Genomic DNA, 12,855 nt, shown 5'->3' with positions numbered 1-12,855 from the left:
AGTATTCATACCCCTTAACTTATTCCACATTTTGTTGTTGGAGCCTGAATTCAAAATGGATTAAATAAAAACAATTCTCACCCATATAAACACAATACTCTTTGTCATGACAGAGTGAAAACATGTCTTTAAAACGTTGTTGGGGTCAAACTAACTAATAATTGTATTTTGTTAAATTTATATAACAACATTCAAACCTTGTTTAGCGTTATCTATTCCAATTGTGGTATGATTCCACTATTTCTATCCGTTTGCGTCAGTTTCAATTGAGGACTTTTATTTTGAAGGCGAACCGCCGATTCTACTGTTGTTGCTGACGCTGTTGTTCACGACACACATGCTAGCTCGCTAGTACATTGATTATATATGTAGTTGTATGGCTGTGATAGCTAACAATGTCTTATCATTTAATCCTGTGTATTTGTATGCAACACTGCTCTATGTATGCCTTCATAAGGACACCATGGTTTTGTCCCACAAGAAGTCCTCCTTTATCTAATGAATTCACGTGTGTTCATTTCCCTGACTAGCAATGTACACTTCAAAACAGTGCATTGGTTCTAAACAGTTCAGTGCTGCTCAGCTGATTTACAGTACAACCATGGCTTTCTTTTTCCTGTCTTGTGACATCAGAAGCAAAGATTGATTCGTGCTGCTGTCATAGAAGTTCTAAAGATACGTTATATTAGTTGTCTTGTTTTTGTGTGTTCAAATAGGTCAAACTTTTTATATTTTTCTCTCTCCTTTGCCACTGATCAGCATGGTATAGAAGCATCAGTAGGAAGAGAGGTCTTGGGTCCCTGGGTCTGTGCTTGCGTTGGGTAGTTGCCCGTCTTGTCTTGTGACATCCTACCATTGTTCTCTCCTCAGGTCCTGGATGCCTCGACCCTCAGCTACAGCACCCGGCTGAAGTGGTTCGTCATATGCTTCGTTTCAGGGATCCTGTGCTCCATACTGGTGAGATTTCTCCCTATTTCAGCATCATAGTGAGTCTGAAATGACTTCCTTTTCCCTCACTACTTTTGACCCTGGCTGTACTCTACATATGGGATAGAACCAGGTCTCCTCTGTCCATATAATCTAATTCATTATAATCTAAAAGGCAAAAGTGATCTGAGATCAGTACTACTCTGAGACAGGCAAGGGCCTCTAGGCTATTAAGAAACTGTCTCAGCATGATGCCTTGTACTTCCTGTTTGGTCCTAGCCCCTGAAACAGACTGGCAGTCTTCATGAGCCTGTTTTGACAGGTCACTAAAGTTGACTCTACCTCTATCCTGCTGTTTTATCTCTATACTTGGGAGTCCCCATACACTCTATATGAGTGCTGCTAATCTAGGAACATGTTCCCACACTGTTCATGTACTTTAGTGGGTGACACTGATCCTAGATCAGCACTACTTTGAGAGACTATGAATACGGGCCCTGGCCTATTTAGGCCTTTTACCTGTGTCTATTTCGGGCATACTCCGTATTTATATTTACTGTGGTACCAGCACTGTCTGGACCACTCAGACAGTTTCATGAGAGTTTATGTGTTGCTGACATTTCAGTAAAGCAACTCTTGTTATACACTATATATATATACAAAAGTGTGTGAACACCCCTTCAAATGAGTGGATTTGGCTACTTCATCCACACCCATTGCTGACAGGTGTATAAAATCAGCACACAGCCATGCAATCTCCATAGACAAACATTGACAGTAGAATGGCCTGTACTGAAGAGCACAGTGACTTTCAAAGTAGGATGCCACCTTTCCAACAAGTCAGTTTGTGAAATTTCTGCCATGTTAGAGCTGCCCCGGTCAACTGTAAGTGCTGTTATTGTGAAGTGGAAAGGTCTAGGAGCAACAACGGATCAGCCCTGAAGTGGTAGGCCACACAAGCTCACAGAACAGGACCACCAAGTGCTGAAGCGCGTAGTGTGTAAACGTTGTACGTCCCTGGTTACAACACTCACTACCGAGTTCCAAACTGCCTCTGGAAGCAACGTCAGCACAATAACTGTTCGTCGGGAGCTTAATGAAATGGGTTTCCATGGTTGAGCAGCTGCACACAAGCTTAAGATCACCATTCGCAATGCCAAGCGTCGGCTGGAGTGACGAATCACTCTTCACCATCTGGCAGTCCGACGGACTAATCTGAGTTTTGCGGATGCCAGGAGAACACTACCTTCCCCAAATGCATAGTGCCAACTGTGAAGATTGGTGGAGGAGGAATAATGGTCTGGGGCTATTTTTCATGGTTCGGGCCCCTTAGTTCCAGTGAAGGGAAATCTTAACAGTACAGCATTCAATGACATTCTAGATGATTCTGTGCTTCCAACTTTGTGGCAACAGTTTGAGGAAAGCCTTTTCCTGTTTCATCATGACAATGCCCCTGTGCACAAAGCGAGGTCCATACAGAAATGGTTTGTTCGAGATCGTTGTGGAAGAACTTGACCTTTTGGGATGAATTGGAACGCTGACTGCGAGCCAGGCCTAATCGCCCAACATCACTGCCCGACCTCACTAATGCTCTTGTGGCTGAATGGAAGCAAGTCCCCGCAGCAACGTTCCAACATCTAGTGGAAAGCCTTCCCAGAAGAGTGGAGGCTGTTATAGCAGCAATGTTCCAACATCTAGTGGAAAGCCTTCCCAGAAGAGTGGAGGCTGTTATAGCAGCAATGTTCCAACATCTAGTGGAAAGCCTTCCCAGAAGAGTGGAGGCTGTTATAGCAGCAATGTTCCAACATCTAGTGGAAAGCCTTCCCAGAAGAGTGGAGGCTGTTATAGCAGCAACGTTCCAACATCTAGTGGAAAGCCTTCCCAGAAGAGTGGAGGCTGTTATAGCAGCAATGTTCCAACATCTAGTGGAAAGCCTTCCCAGAAGAGTGGAGGCTGTTCTAGCAATAAAGGTGGGGACCAACTCTATATTAATGCCCATGATTCTGGAATGAGATGTTGGACGAGCAGGTGTCCACATACTTTTGGTCATGTAGTATACAGGAATGACTGATTATCTCTCTTGTCTGTTTTCATATGCGTTTGCACATTCCGCCTTCCCTTCCAATGCCCACAGCTGTTTCTCATAGGAGTCATGTCCTCATCTACAGTGTACAGTGTATTCCCTTCTGCCATAGACCTCAATGAACGAGTCTCTGTCCACAGCATGATACCGGTCATTAGTGATGGCTGTACACTACAATAGACCAGTGATGGCTGTGCACTACAATAGATTAGTGATGGCTGTACACTACAATAGACCAGTGATGGCTGTACACTACAATAGACCAGTGATGGCTGTACACTACAATAGACCAGTGATGGCTGTACACTACAATAGATTAGTGATGGCTGTACACTACAATAGATTAGTGATGGCTGTACACTACAATAGATTATTGATGGCTGTACACTACAATAGATTAGTGATGGCTGTACACTACAATAGATTAGTGATGGCTGTACACTACAATAGATTAGTGATGGCTGTACACTACAATAGATTAGTGATGGCTGTACACTACAATAGATTAGTGATGGCTGTACACTACAATAGATTAGTGATGGCTGTACACTACAATAGACCAGTGATGGCTGTACACTACAATAGACCAGTGATGGCTGTACACTACAATAGACCAGTGATGGCTGTACACTACAATAGATTAGTGATGGCTGTACACTACAATAGATTAGTGATGGCTGTACACTACAATAGATTAGTGATGGCTGTACACTACAATAGATTAGTGATGGCTGTACACTACAATAGACCAGTGATGGCTGTACACTACAATAGACCAGTGATGGCTGTACACTACAATAGACCAGTGATGGCTGTACACTACAATAGATTAGTGATGGCTGTACACTACCATAGATTAGTGATGGCTGTACACTACAATAGACCAGTGATGGCTGTACACTACAATAGACCAGTGATGGCTGTACACTACAATATATTAGTGATGGCTGTACACTACAATAGACCAGTGATGGCTGTACACTACAATAGATTAGTGATGGCTGTACACTACAATAGATTAGTGATGGCTGTACACTACAATAGATTAGTGATGGCTGTACACTACAATAGATTAGTGATGGCTGTACACTACAATAGATTAGTGATGGCTGTACACTACAATAGATTAGTGATGGCTGTACACTACAATAGATTAGTGATGGCTGTACACTACAATAGACCATTGATGGCTGTACACTACAATAGAACACAATGTGATACCAGGTACAGAACAGTTGTCCCCTCTTAGTGTGGTTATGGGCTGGCCTGCCGACAGAACAGTTGCCCCCTCTGTTAGCGTGGTTATGGGCTGGCCTACAGAACAGTTGCCCCCTCTGTTAGTGTGGTTATGGGCTGGCCTACAGAACATTTGTCTCCTCTGTTAGTGTGGTTATGGGCTGGCCTGCCGACAGAACAGTTGTCCTGATAACAGCTCTGCATACTAATTATTCACACCATGTTCTTAGCGCTGGTGAGAGCCATTCATAACGGAAGACAGAGTCAACAGAATGTTATATTTTGGATAACACCATTTTTACATTTGATTGATTAAGGTTCATGAATGTTTGTAACAGATTATACAGCCTGCAGGCTGTAAGTGAAGTTGTGTGGACATAAGACAGTATGATTTATAACAAATAAAATATAAATCCTCATTCATCATCGGTCCTCCTTAGGCCTAATTGGGGTGTTAAATAATTAATCCTGTATTTTTATTCTCCATGAGTCTTTACATGCTTTCATAAGGAGCTGGATCACATGAGGTAAGGTTGGTGTTAAACACAATGGTTTCTTCCACAAGGAGACACCCTTTATCTAATAGCCTATATCACTGCTCTCCAAACCCTGTTCCTGGAGAGATACCCCTCCTGTAGGGTTTCACTCCAACCCCGGTTGGGACTAAGCTGATTCATTTTAGGGGGCTAGATTAGGGTTGGAGTGAACCTACAATATGGTAGCTCTCCAGGAACAGGGTTGGAGTTAAAACCTACAAGAGGGTAGCTCTCCAGGAACAGGGTTGGAGTTAAAACCTACAAGAGGGTAGCTCTCCAGGAACAGGGTTGGAGTTAAAACCTACAACATGGTAGCTCTCCAGGAACAGGGTTGGAGTTAAAACCTACAGGAGGGTAGCTCTCCAGGAACAGGGTTGGAGTTAAAACCTACAGGAGGGTAGCTCTCCAGGAACAGGGTTGGAGAGCCCTAGCCTATATGATCAACAACAAAAAAGAAACCTAAATGAGTCAAGGATCCGGTTTTTGTGAACCAGGAAGTCAGTGTGGAGATTGATATGGTGTTTTGCCACTAGGTGGCGATAGTGTCACATTATTGTAGTTGTAAATTGCACGGTTCCCTGAAATGTTAAGTTGAAAATATAATACAAAGACTAGCATTTTTAAACATTTGAACTACCTGATATTTACCAAATAGCCTAATTCCAGGCTACATTGATCTATCTTACCTCTCCTCTTGTCTTCCAGGAGTTTTATAGACAGTGATTGGTTCAGATCAGACTGGTATACAGACTGATGGTAGGATGATGCCTAGGTGGACATGGTTATGATTTCATGTTGTGTGTGTTTCAACCAGGGCACTGCACTGCTGTTCTTACCCAATGGCACCAAGTTGTTTGCTGTGTTCTACACACTAGGTAACCTTGCTGCACTCTCCAGGTGAGTTATTCATTCATTCATGATTTTCCAGAGCTAAAGACAAAGCTTTTTCCATTAAGCTTCACTTAATGTATAATGCATATACTTGTTACAATTACATTTCAATAGATGCCTAGAGATGAAATGTCTTCAATTAAAATGTATTGTGAGGAAATGTACCTGGAAGTTCCATCCTATCCATCTAACTTGACTTTAGGATGCCAGACTTGAACAATTATTAATCTGCCTGTCCCATCACCTATTTGGAATGCAAGCAGTAGCAGTCAGTCAGTCAGTATCAGTCAGTCAGTCAGGTAGTATCAGTCAGTCAGTGGCAGTCAGTCAGTCAGTCAGTGGCAGTCAGTCAGTGGCAGGCAGTCAATCAGTCGAAGGCAGTAGCAGGCAGTCAGGCAGTAGGAGTCAGGCAGTAGCAGGCAGTCAGTCAGTGGCAGGCAGTCAGTCAGTCGAAGGCAGTAGCAGGCAGTCAGTCAGTAGCAGGCAGTCAGTCAGTAGCTGGCAGTAGGAGTCAGGCAGTAGCAGGCAGTCAGTCAGTAGCAGGCAGGCAGTCAGTAGCAGTCGTCAGTCAGTAGCAGTCAGTCAGTCAGTCAGGCAGTAGCTGTCAGTCAGTCAGTCAGTCAGTAGCAGGCAGTAGCAGTCAGTCAGTCAGTCAGTAGCAGTCAGTCAGTGGCAGGCAGTCAGTCAGTCAGTAGCAGGCAGTCAGTCAGTAGCAGGCAGTCAGTCAGTGGCAGGCAGGCAGTCAGTAGCAGGCAGTCAGTCAGTGGCAGGCAGGCAGTCAGTCAGTGGCAGGCAGTCAGTCAGTCAGTAGCAGGCAGTAGGAGTCAGTAGCAGGCAGTGTCAGTCAGTAGCAGTCTGTCAGTCAGTCAGTCAGTAGCAGGCAGTCAGTCAGTAGAAGTCAGTAGCAGGCAGTAGCAGTCAGTCAGTCAGTCAGTAGAAGTCAGTAGCAGGCAGTCAGTCAGTAGAAGTCAGGCAGTCAATCAGTCAGTAGCAGGCAGTCAGTCGGTGGCAGGCAGTCAGTCGGTGGCAGGCAGTCAGTCGGTGGCAGGCAGTCAGTCGGTGGCAGTCAGTCAGTCGGTGGCTGTCAGTCAAAGTCGGTGGCAGTCAGTCAGTCGGTGGCAGTCAGTCAGTCGGTGGCAGTCAGTCAGTCGGTGGCAGTCAGTCAGTCGGTGGCAGTCAGTGGTAGTCAGTCAGTAGCAGTCAGTCAGTAGCAGGCAGTCAGGCAGTAGAAGTCAGTAGCAGTCAGTCCAGTCAGTCAGTAGCAGTCAGTAGCAGGCAGTCAGTAGAAGTCAGTCAGTAGCAGGCAGTCAGTAGAAGTCAGTCAGTAGCAGGCAGTCGGTAGAAGTCAGGCAGTCTGGCAGTCGAAGTGGGCGGCAGTCGAAGTGGGCGGCAGTCGAAGTGGGCGGCAGTCGAAGTGGGCGGCAGTCAGTCAGTCGAAGTCAGTGTCAGTCGAAGTCATTGGCAGTCAGTCAGTCAGTCAGTCAGTCAGTCAGTCAGTCAGTCAGTCAGTCAGTCAGTAGCAGTCAGTCAAATCAGATGTATTTATATAGCCCTTCTTACATCAGCTGATGTCACAAAGTGCTGTACAGAAACCCAGCCTAAAACCCCAAACAGCAAGCAATGCAGGTGTAGAAGCACGGTGGCTAGGAAAAACTCCCTAGAAAGGCCAAAACCTAGGAAAAAACTGACTGCTACTAGCAGTCAGTAGCAGTCAGTGTCAGTCAATAGCAGTCAGTCAGTAAGTCAATAGCAGTCAGTCAGTAAGTCAATAGCAGTCAGTAAGTCAATAGCAGTCAGTCAGTAAGTCAATAGCAGTCAGTCAGTAAGTCAATAGCAGTCAGTCAGTAAGTCAATAGCAGTCAGTCAGTGAGTAGCAGTCAGTCAGTAGCAGTCAGTAGCAGTCAGTCAGTAGCTGCCCTAGTGTCCATTGAGTTCGTTGTCGAGGAGGTGTTCCAAGTCATGTAATTAGAATGAGATCTGGTTCTAGTGATTGTATTTCTATGGTTCAGGTGTCAGTTAGACCCCTTGGTTGGTCTGCCCTACTATGAAGTAGTTGGTCTAAATGTTGAGACAGAACAGAAGCACGGCGGACGGGTTTCCCTATTGAGCTTCGTGTAGTAGTCCTGTGTGGTTCAGTAGGTAAGAGCATGACAGTAACAAACACCAAGGTCGTAGGTTCATTTTCCCGCAGGGATCACAGACGAAACCTGTGGCCCCATGCGCTCACTGTCCTGGACACAATGGGCAGCTTTCTAGGATTCATTGTGGTATAGGGTTTCTATAGTTCAGGACATGCTGTGCAGTAATGTGTTGGGTTGAATCGCTGATGGTGGAACAGGTCTGTTGGGGTTTAGTTCGTTATCTAAGAATCCAGAGTTGAGCTGTCAGATAAACACACGTGACTCTCCAAGATACAAGTCATACCAAAGACTCAACAAAAAAAATGGAACCCGATACCTCTCAGCTTGGCACTCAGCATTAAGGAGATGGATTGTGGGTAAGGGCCTGTGACAGAATTAGCGTCCTGTCCAGTGGGTGTACTTGTACACAGTGGCGAACCATGACTATAGGACCTAGGTCTTCAGAGGGACCAGGACTCTACTAACACATTGTCTCAAACTAAATCATCTACATAACATCACTCTTAATGCGTTCGAACAGTTTAAACAGGCCTGGCTGTTCTTCGGGCTGCCGTACACACAGAGACAGAACCGGTATTGACACAACATGTGACACACAGCATAAAATAATGCCACCAGCAAAACAACAGTGTCATATCAAAGGTGACAGGCTCATGGTGCTGAACAGACAGAGACCGTAATACCTGTGCCGATTTTTAAAATGTGTGGGTATATATTATGATTTTTTACACTTTTATTTACCTAGGCAAGTCAGTTAAGAACACATTCTTATTTTCAATGACGGCCTGGGAACAGTGGGTTAACTGCCTTGTTCAGGAGCAGAACGACAGATTTTTACCTTGTCAGCTCAGAGATTTGTTTTTGCAACCTTCCAGTTACTAGTCCAACGCTCTAACCACCTGCTTTACATTGCACTCCACGAGGAGCCTGCGTGGCAGGCTGACTACCTGTTACGCGAGGGCAGCAAGAAGTCAAGGTAAGTTGCTAGCTAGCATTAAACTTATCTTATAAAAAACAATCAATCTTAACATAATCACTAGTTAACTACACATGGTTGATGGTATTGCTAGTTTATCTAGTGTGTCCTGTGTTGCATATAATCGATGCGCCTACCTTGACAAACGGTGATGATTTTAAAAAGCGCATTTGCGAAAAAAGCACTGTCGTTGCACCAATGTACCTAACCATAAACATCAATGCTTTCTTTAAAATCAATACACAAGTATATATTTTTAAACCTGCATATTTAGTTAATATTGCCTGCTAAGATGAATTTCTTTAGACTTAGGGATGCCATCCGTTAGATAAAATATGGAATGGTTCCGTATTTCACTGAAAGAATAAACGTTCTGTTTTCGAAATGATAGTTTCCGGATTCGACCATTTTAATGACCAAAGGTTTGTATTTCTGTTTGTTATTATGTTATAATTAAGTCTATGATTTGATAGTGCAGTCTGACTGAGCGATGGTAGGCAGCAGCAGGCTCGTAAGCATTCATTCAAACAGCACTTTCATGCGTTTGCCAGCAGCTATTGTTCTGTTTATGACTTCAAGCCTATCAACTCCTGAATTTAGGCTGGTGTAACCGATGTGAAATGGCTAGCTAGTTAGCGGGGTGCGCGCTAATAGCGTTTCAAATGTCACTCGCTCTGAGACCTGGAGTAGTTGTTCCCCTTGCTCTGCATGGGTAACGCTGCTTCGAGGGTGACTGTTGTCGATGTGTTCCTGGTTCGAGCCCAGGTAGGAGCGAGGAGAGGGAAGGAAGCTATACTGTTACACTGGCAATACTAAAATACCTATAAGAACATTCAATAGTCAAAAGTATATGAAATACAAATGGTATAGAGAGATATAGTCCTATGATTCCTGTAATAACTACAACCTAAAATTTCTTACCTGGGAATATTGAAGACTCATGTTAAAAGGAACCACCAGCTTTCATATGTTCTCATGTTCTGAGCAAGGAACTTAAACGTTAGCTTTATTATGGCACATATTGCACTTTTACTTTCTTCTCCAACACTTTGTTTTTGCATTATTTAAACCAAATTGAACATGTTTCATTATTTATTTGAGGCGAAATTGATTTTATTGATGTATTATATTAAGTTAAAATAAGTGTTCATTCAGTATTGTTGTAATTGTCATTATTACAAATAAATGTAAAAAATCATCCGATTTAATCGTTATCGGCTTTTTTTGGGGTCCTCCAATAATCGGTATCGGCGTTGAAAAATCATATTCGGTCGACCTCTAGTTATTACAGTCACAGACAGGTGTCGTGTCGTCTCAACATCGTGTATGGCTCTCTGTGTGGCTGTCTTGACAGATTGACACAGTGTCAATTTTGTGACTAACAGGAAACTCTCACGTCTCTTTGTTTCAGGTGTCGTTTAAAAAAAATATATATATATATATATATATTAGAATTTATTACGCCAATGGCAACAGCTAGTCTTACCGGGGCTAGTCTTACCGGGGCTAGTCTTACCGGGGCTAGTCTTACCGGGGCTAGTCTTACCGGGGCTAGTCTTACCGGGGCTAGTCTTACCGGGGCTAGTCTTACCGGGGCTAGTCTTACCGGGGCTAGTCTTACCGGGGCTAGTCTTACCGGGGCTAGTCTTACCGGGGCTAGTCTTACCGGGGTCCGACACAACAACAAAGGCATTACAGACAAAAGACTTTACAATTTACATACATTTTAAAAACATTAACGTGTGTGTGTGTGTGTGCGTGCATCTATCAGTTCCACATACATGTCAGTACATACACACAACCAGTAGGTCAAATAGGGGAGGGGCGTTGTGCCGTGAGGTGTTGCTTTATCTGTTTTTTGAAACCAGGTTTGCTGTTTATTTGAGCAATATGAGATGGAACGGCGTTCTATGCAATAATGTCTCTATATAATACTGTACACTTTATTGAATTTGTTCTGGTTTTGGTGACTGTGAAAAGACCCCTGATGGCATGTCTGGTGGGGTAACTGCGTGTCAGAGCTGTGTGTAAGTTGACTATACAAACTATTTGGAATTTCCAAAACATTTGTGTTTCTAAGAAAAACAACAAGTGACGCAGTCCGTCTCTCCTCAACTCTTCACCAAGAGAGACTGGCATGCAAAGTATTAATATCAGCCCTCTGATTACAGTGTGAAGAGCAAGACGTGCAGCTCTGTTCTGGGCCAGCTGCAGCTTAACTAGGTCTCGTGTGTGTTTACACAACCACAATGCTGTGTGACACAGACTGGGGGACAGTGTCTTGTGTGTGTTTACACAACCACAATGCTGTGTGACACAAACTAGGGGACAGTGTCGTGTGTGTGTGTGTGTGTGTGTTTAAACAACCACAACGCTGTGTGACACAGACTGGGAGACAGTATCTCGTGTGTGCTTACACAACCACAACGCTGTGTGAAACCGACTAGGGGACAGTGTCTTGTGTGTGCTTACACAACCACAACGCTGTGTGACACAGACTAGGGGACAGTGTCTTGTGTGTGCTTACACAACCACAACGCTGTGTGACACAGACTGGGAGACAGTGTCTTGTGTGTGTGCTTACACAACACCAACGCTGTGTGAAACAGACTAGGGGACAGTGTCTCGTGTGTGTGCTTACACAACCACAATGCTGTGTGAAACAGACTAGGAGACAGTGTCTCGTGTGTGTGTGTGTGGTTACACAACACTAATGCTGTGTGAAACAGACTAGGAGACAGTGTCTCGTGTGTGTGTGTGGTTACACAACACTAATGCTGTGTGAAACAGACTAGGGGACAGTGTCGTGTGTGTGTGTGTGTGGTTACACAACACTAATGCTGTGTGAAACAGACTAGGGGACAGTGTCTCGTGTTTGTGTGTGGTTACACAACACTAATGCTGTGTGAAACAGACTAGGAGACAGTGTCTCGTGTGTGTGTTTACACATCCACAACGCTGTGTGACACAGACTGAGGGACAGTGTCTTGTGTGTGCTTACACAACCACAATGCTGTGTGAAACAGACTAGGGGACAGTGTCTTGTGTGTGCTAACACAACCACAACGCTGTGTGACACAGACTGGGAGACAGTGTCTTGTGTGTGCTTACACAACACCAACGCTGTGTGAAACAGACTAGGAGACAGTGTCTCGCGTGACACAAACTAGGGGACAGTGTCGTGTGTGTGTGTGTGTGTGTTTAAACAACCACAACGCTGTGTGAAACAGACTAGGGGACAGTGTCTTGTGTGTGTGTTTACACAACCACAACGCTGTGTGAAACAGACTAGGAGACAGTGTCTCGTGTGTGTGTGTGTGTTTACACAACCACAACGCTGTGTGAAACAGACTAGGGGACAGTGTCTTGTGTGTGTGTTTACACAACCACAACGCTGTGTGAAACAGACTAGGAGACAGTGTCTCGTGTGTGTGTGTGTGTGTTTACACAACACTAATGCTGTGTGAAACAGACTAGGGGACAGTGTCGTGTGTGTGTGTGGTTACACAACACTAATGCTGTGTGAAACAGACTAGGGGACAGTGTCGTGTGTGTGTGTGTGCTTACACAACACCAACGCTGTGTGAAACAGACTAGGGGACAGTGTCGTGTGTGTGTGTGTGTGTGTGTGTGTGTGTGTGTGTGTGTGTGCTAACTCCTGGTTACTGACTGTTCTGAACCACAAACAGTGGTGTCATGTTTACACTGGGCCTTTGTCCCAAATGGAATGTAGTGCACTAGATTTAACCAGGGCACATATGTAGGGAATAGGGTGCCATTTAGGGTGCATTTAGGGTGCCACATAGGGTGAATAGGGTGCCACATCTAGTATGTCCACACAGGAAGTGGAAGTGCTCAGACTGTCATTTTTCAATCAATGTGTATATTCGGCTATGCAGGTTAATAAGTGCCACGTTGTATAATATTTAGGCTCACAAGCCCCTCAGCATATGATGGTTATGTAATGGTGACTTTAACGGTTACTACTACTCAAACTGGCACTGTTGGAAAAGCTTGTCTGCCTGAGAACCCCCCCCCCCCCCCACACACACACACACTCTGCAC

This window comes from Oncorhynchus kisutch, linkage group LG20 (assembly GCF_002021735.2).
Source record: "Oncorhynchus kisutch isolate 150728-3 linkage group LG20, Okis_V2, whole genome shotgun sequence".
Taxonomy (NCBI): Eukaryota; Metazoa; Chordata; class Actinopteri; order Salmoniformes; family Salmonidae; genus Oncorhynchus; species Oncorhynchus kisutch.
Note: the sequence above shows the minus strand (reverse complement) of the source record.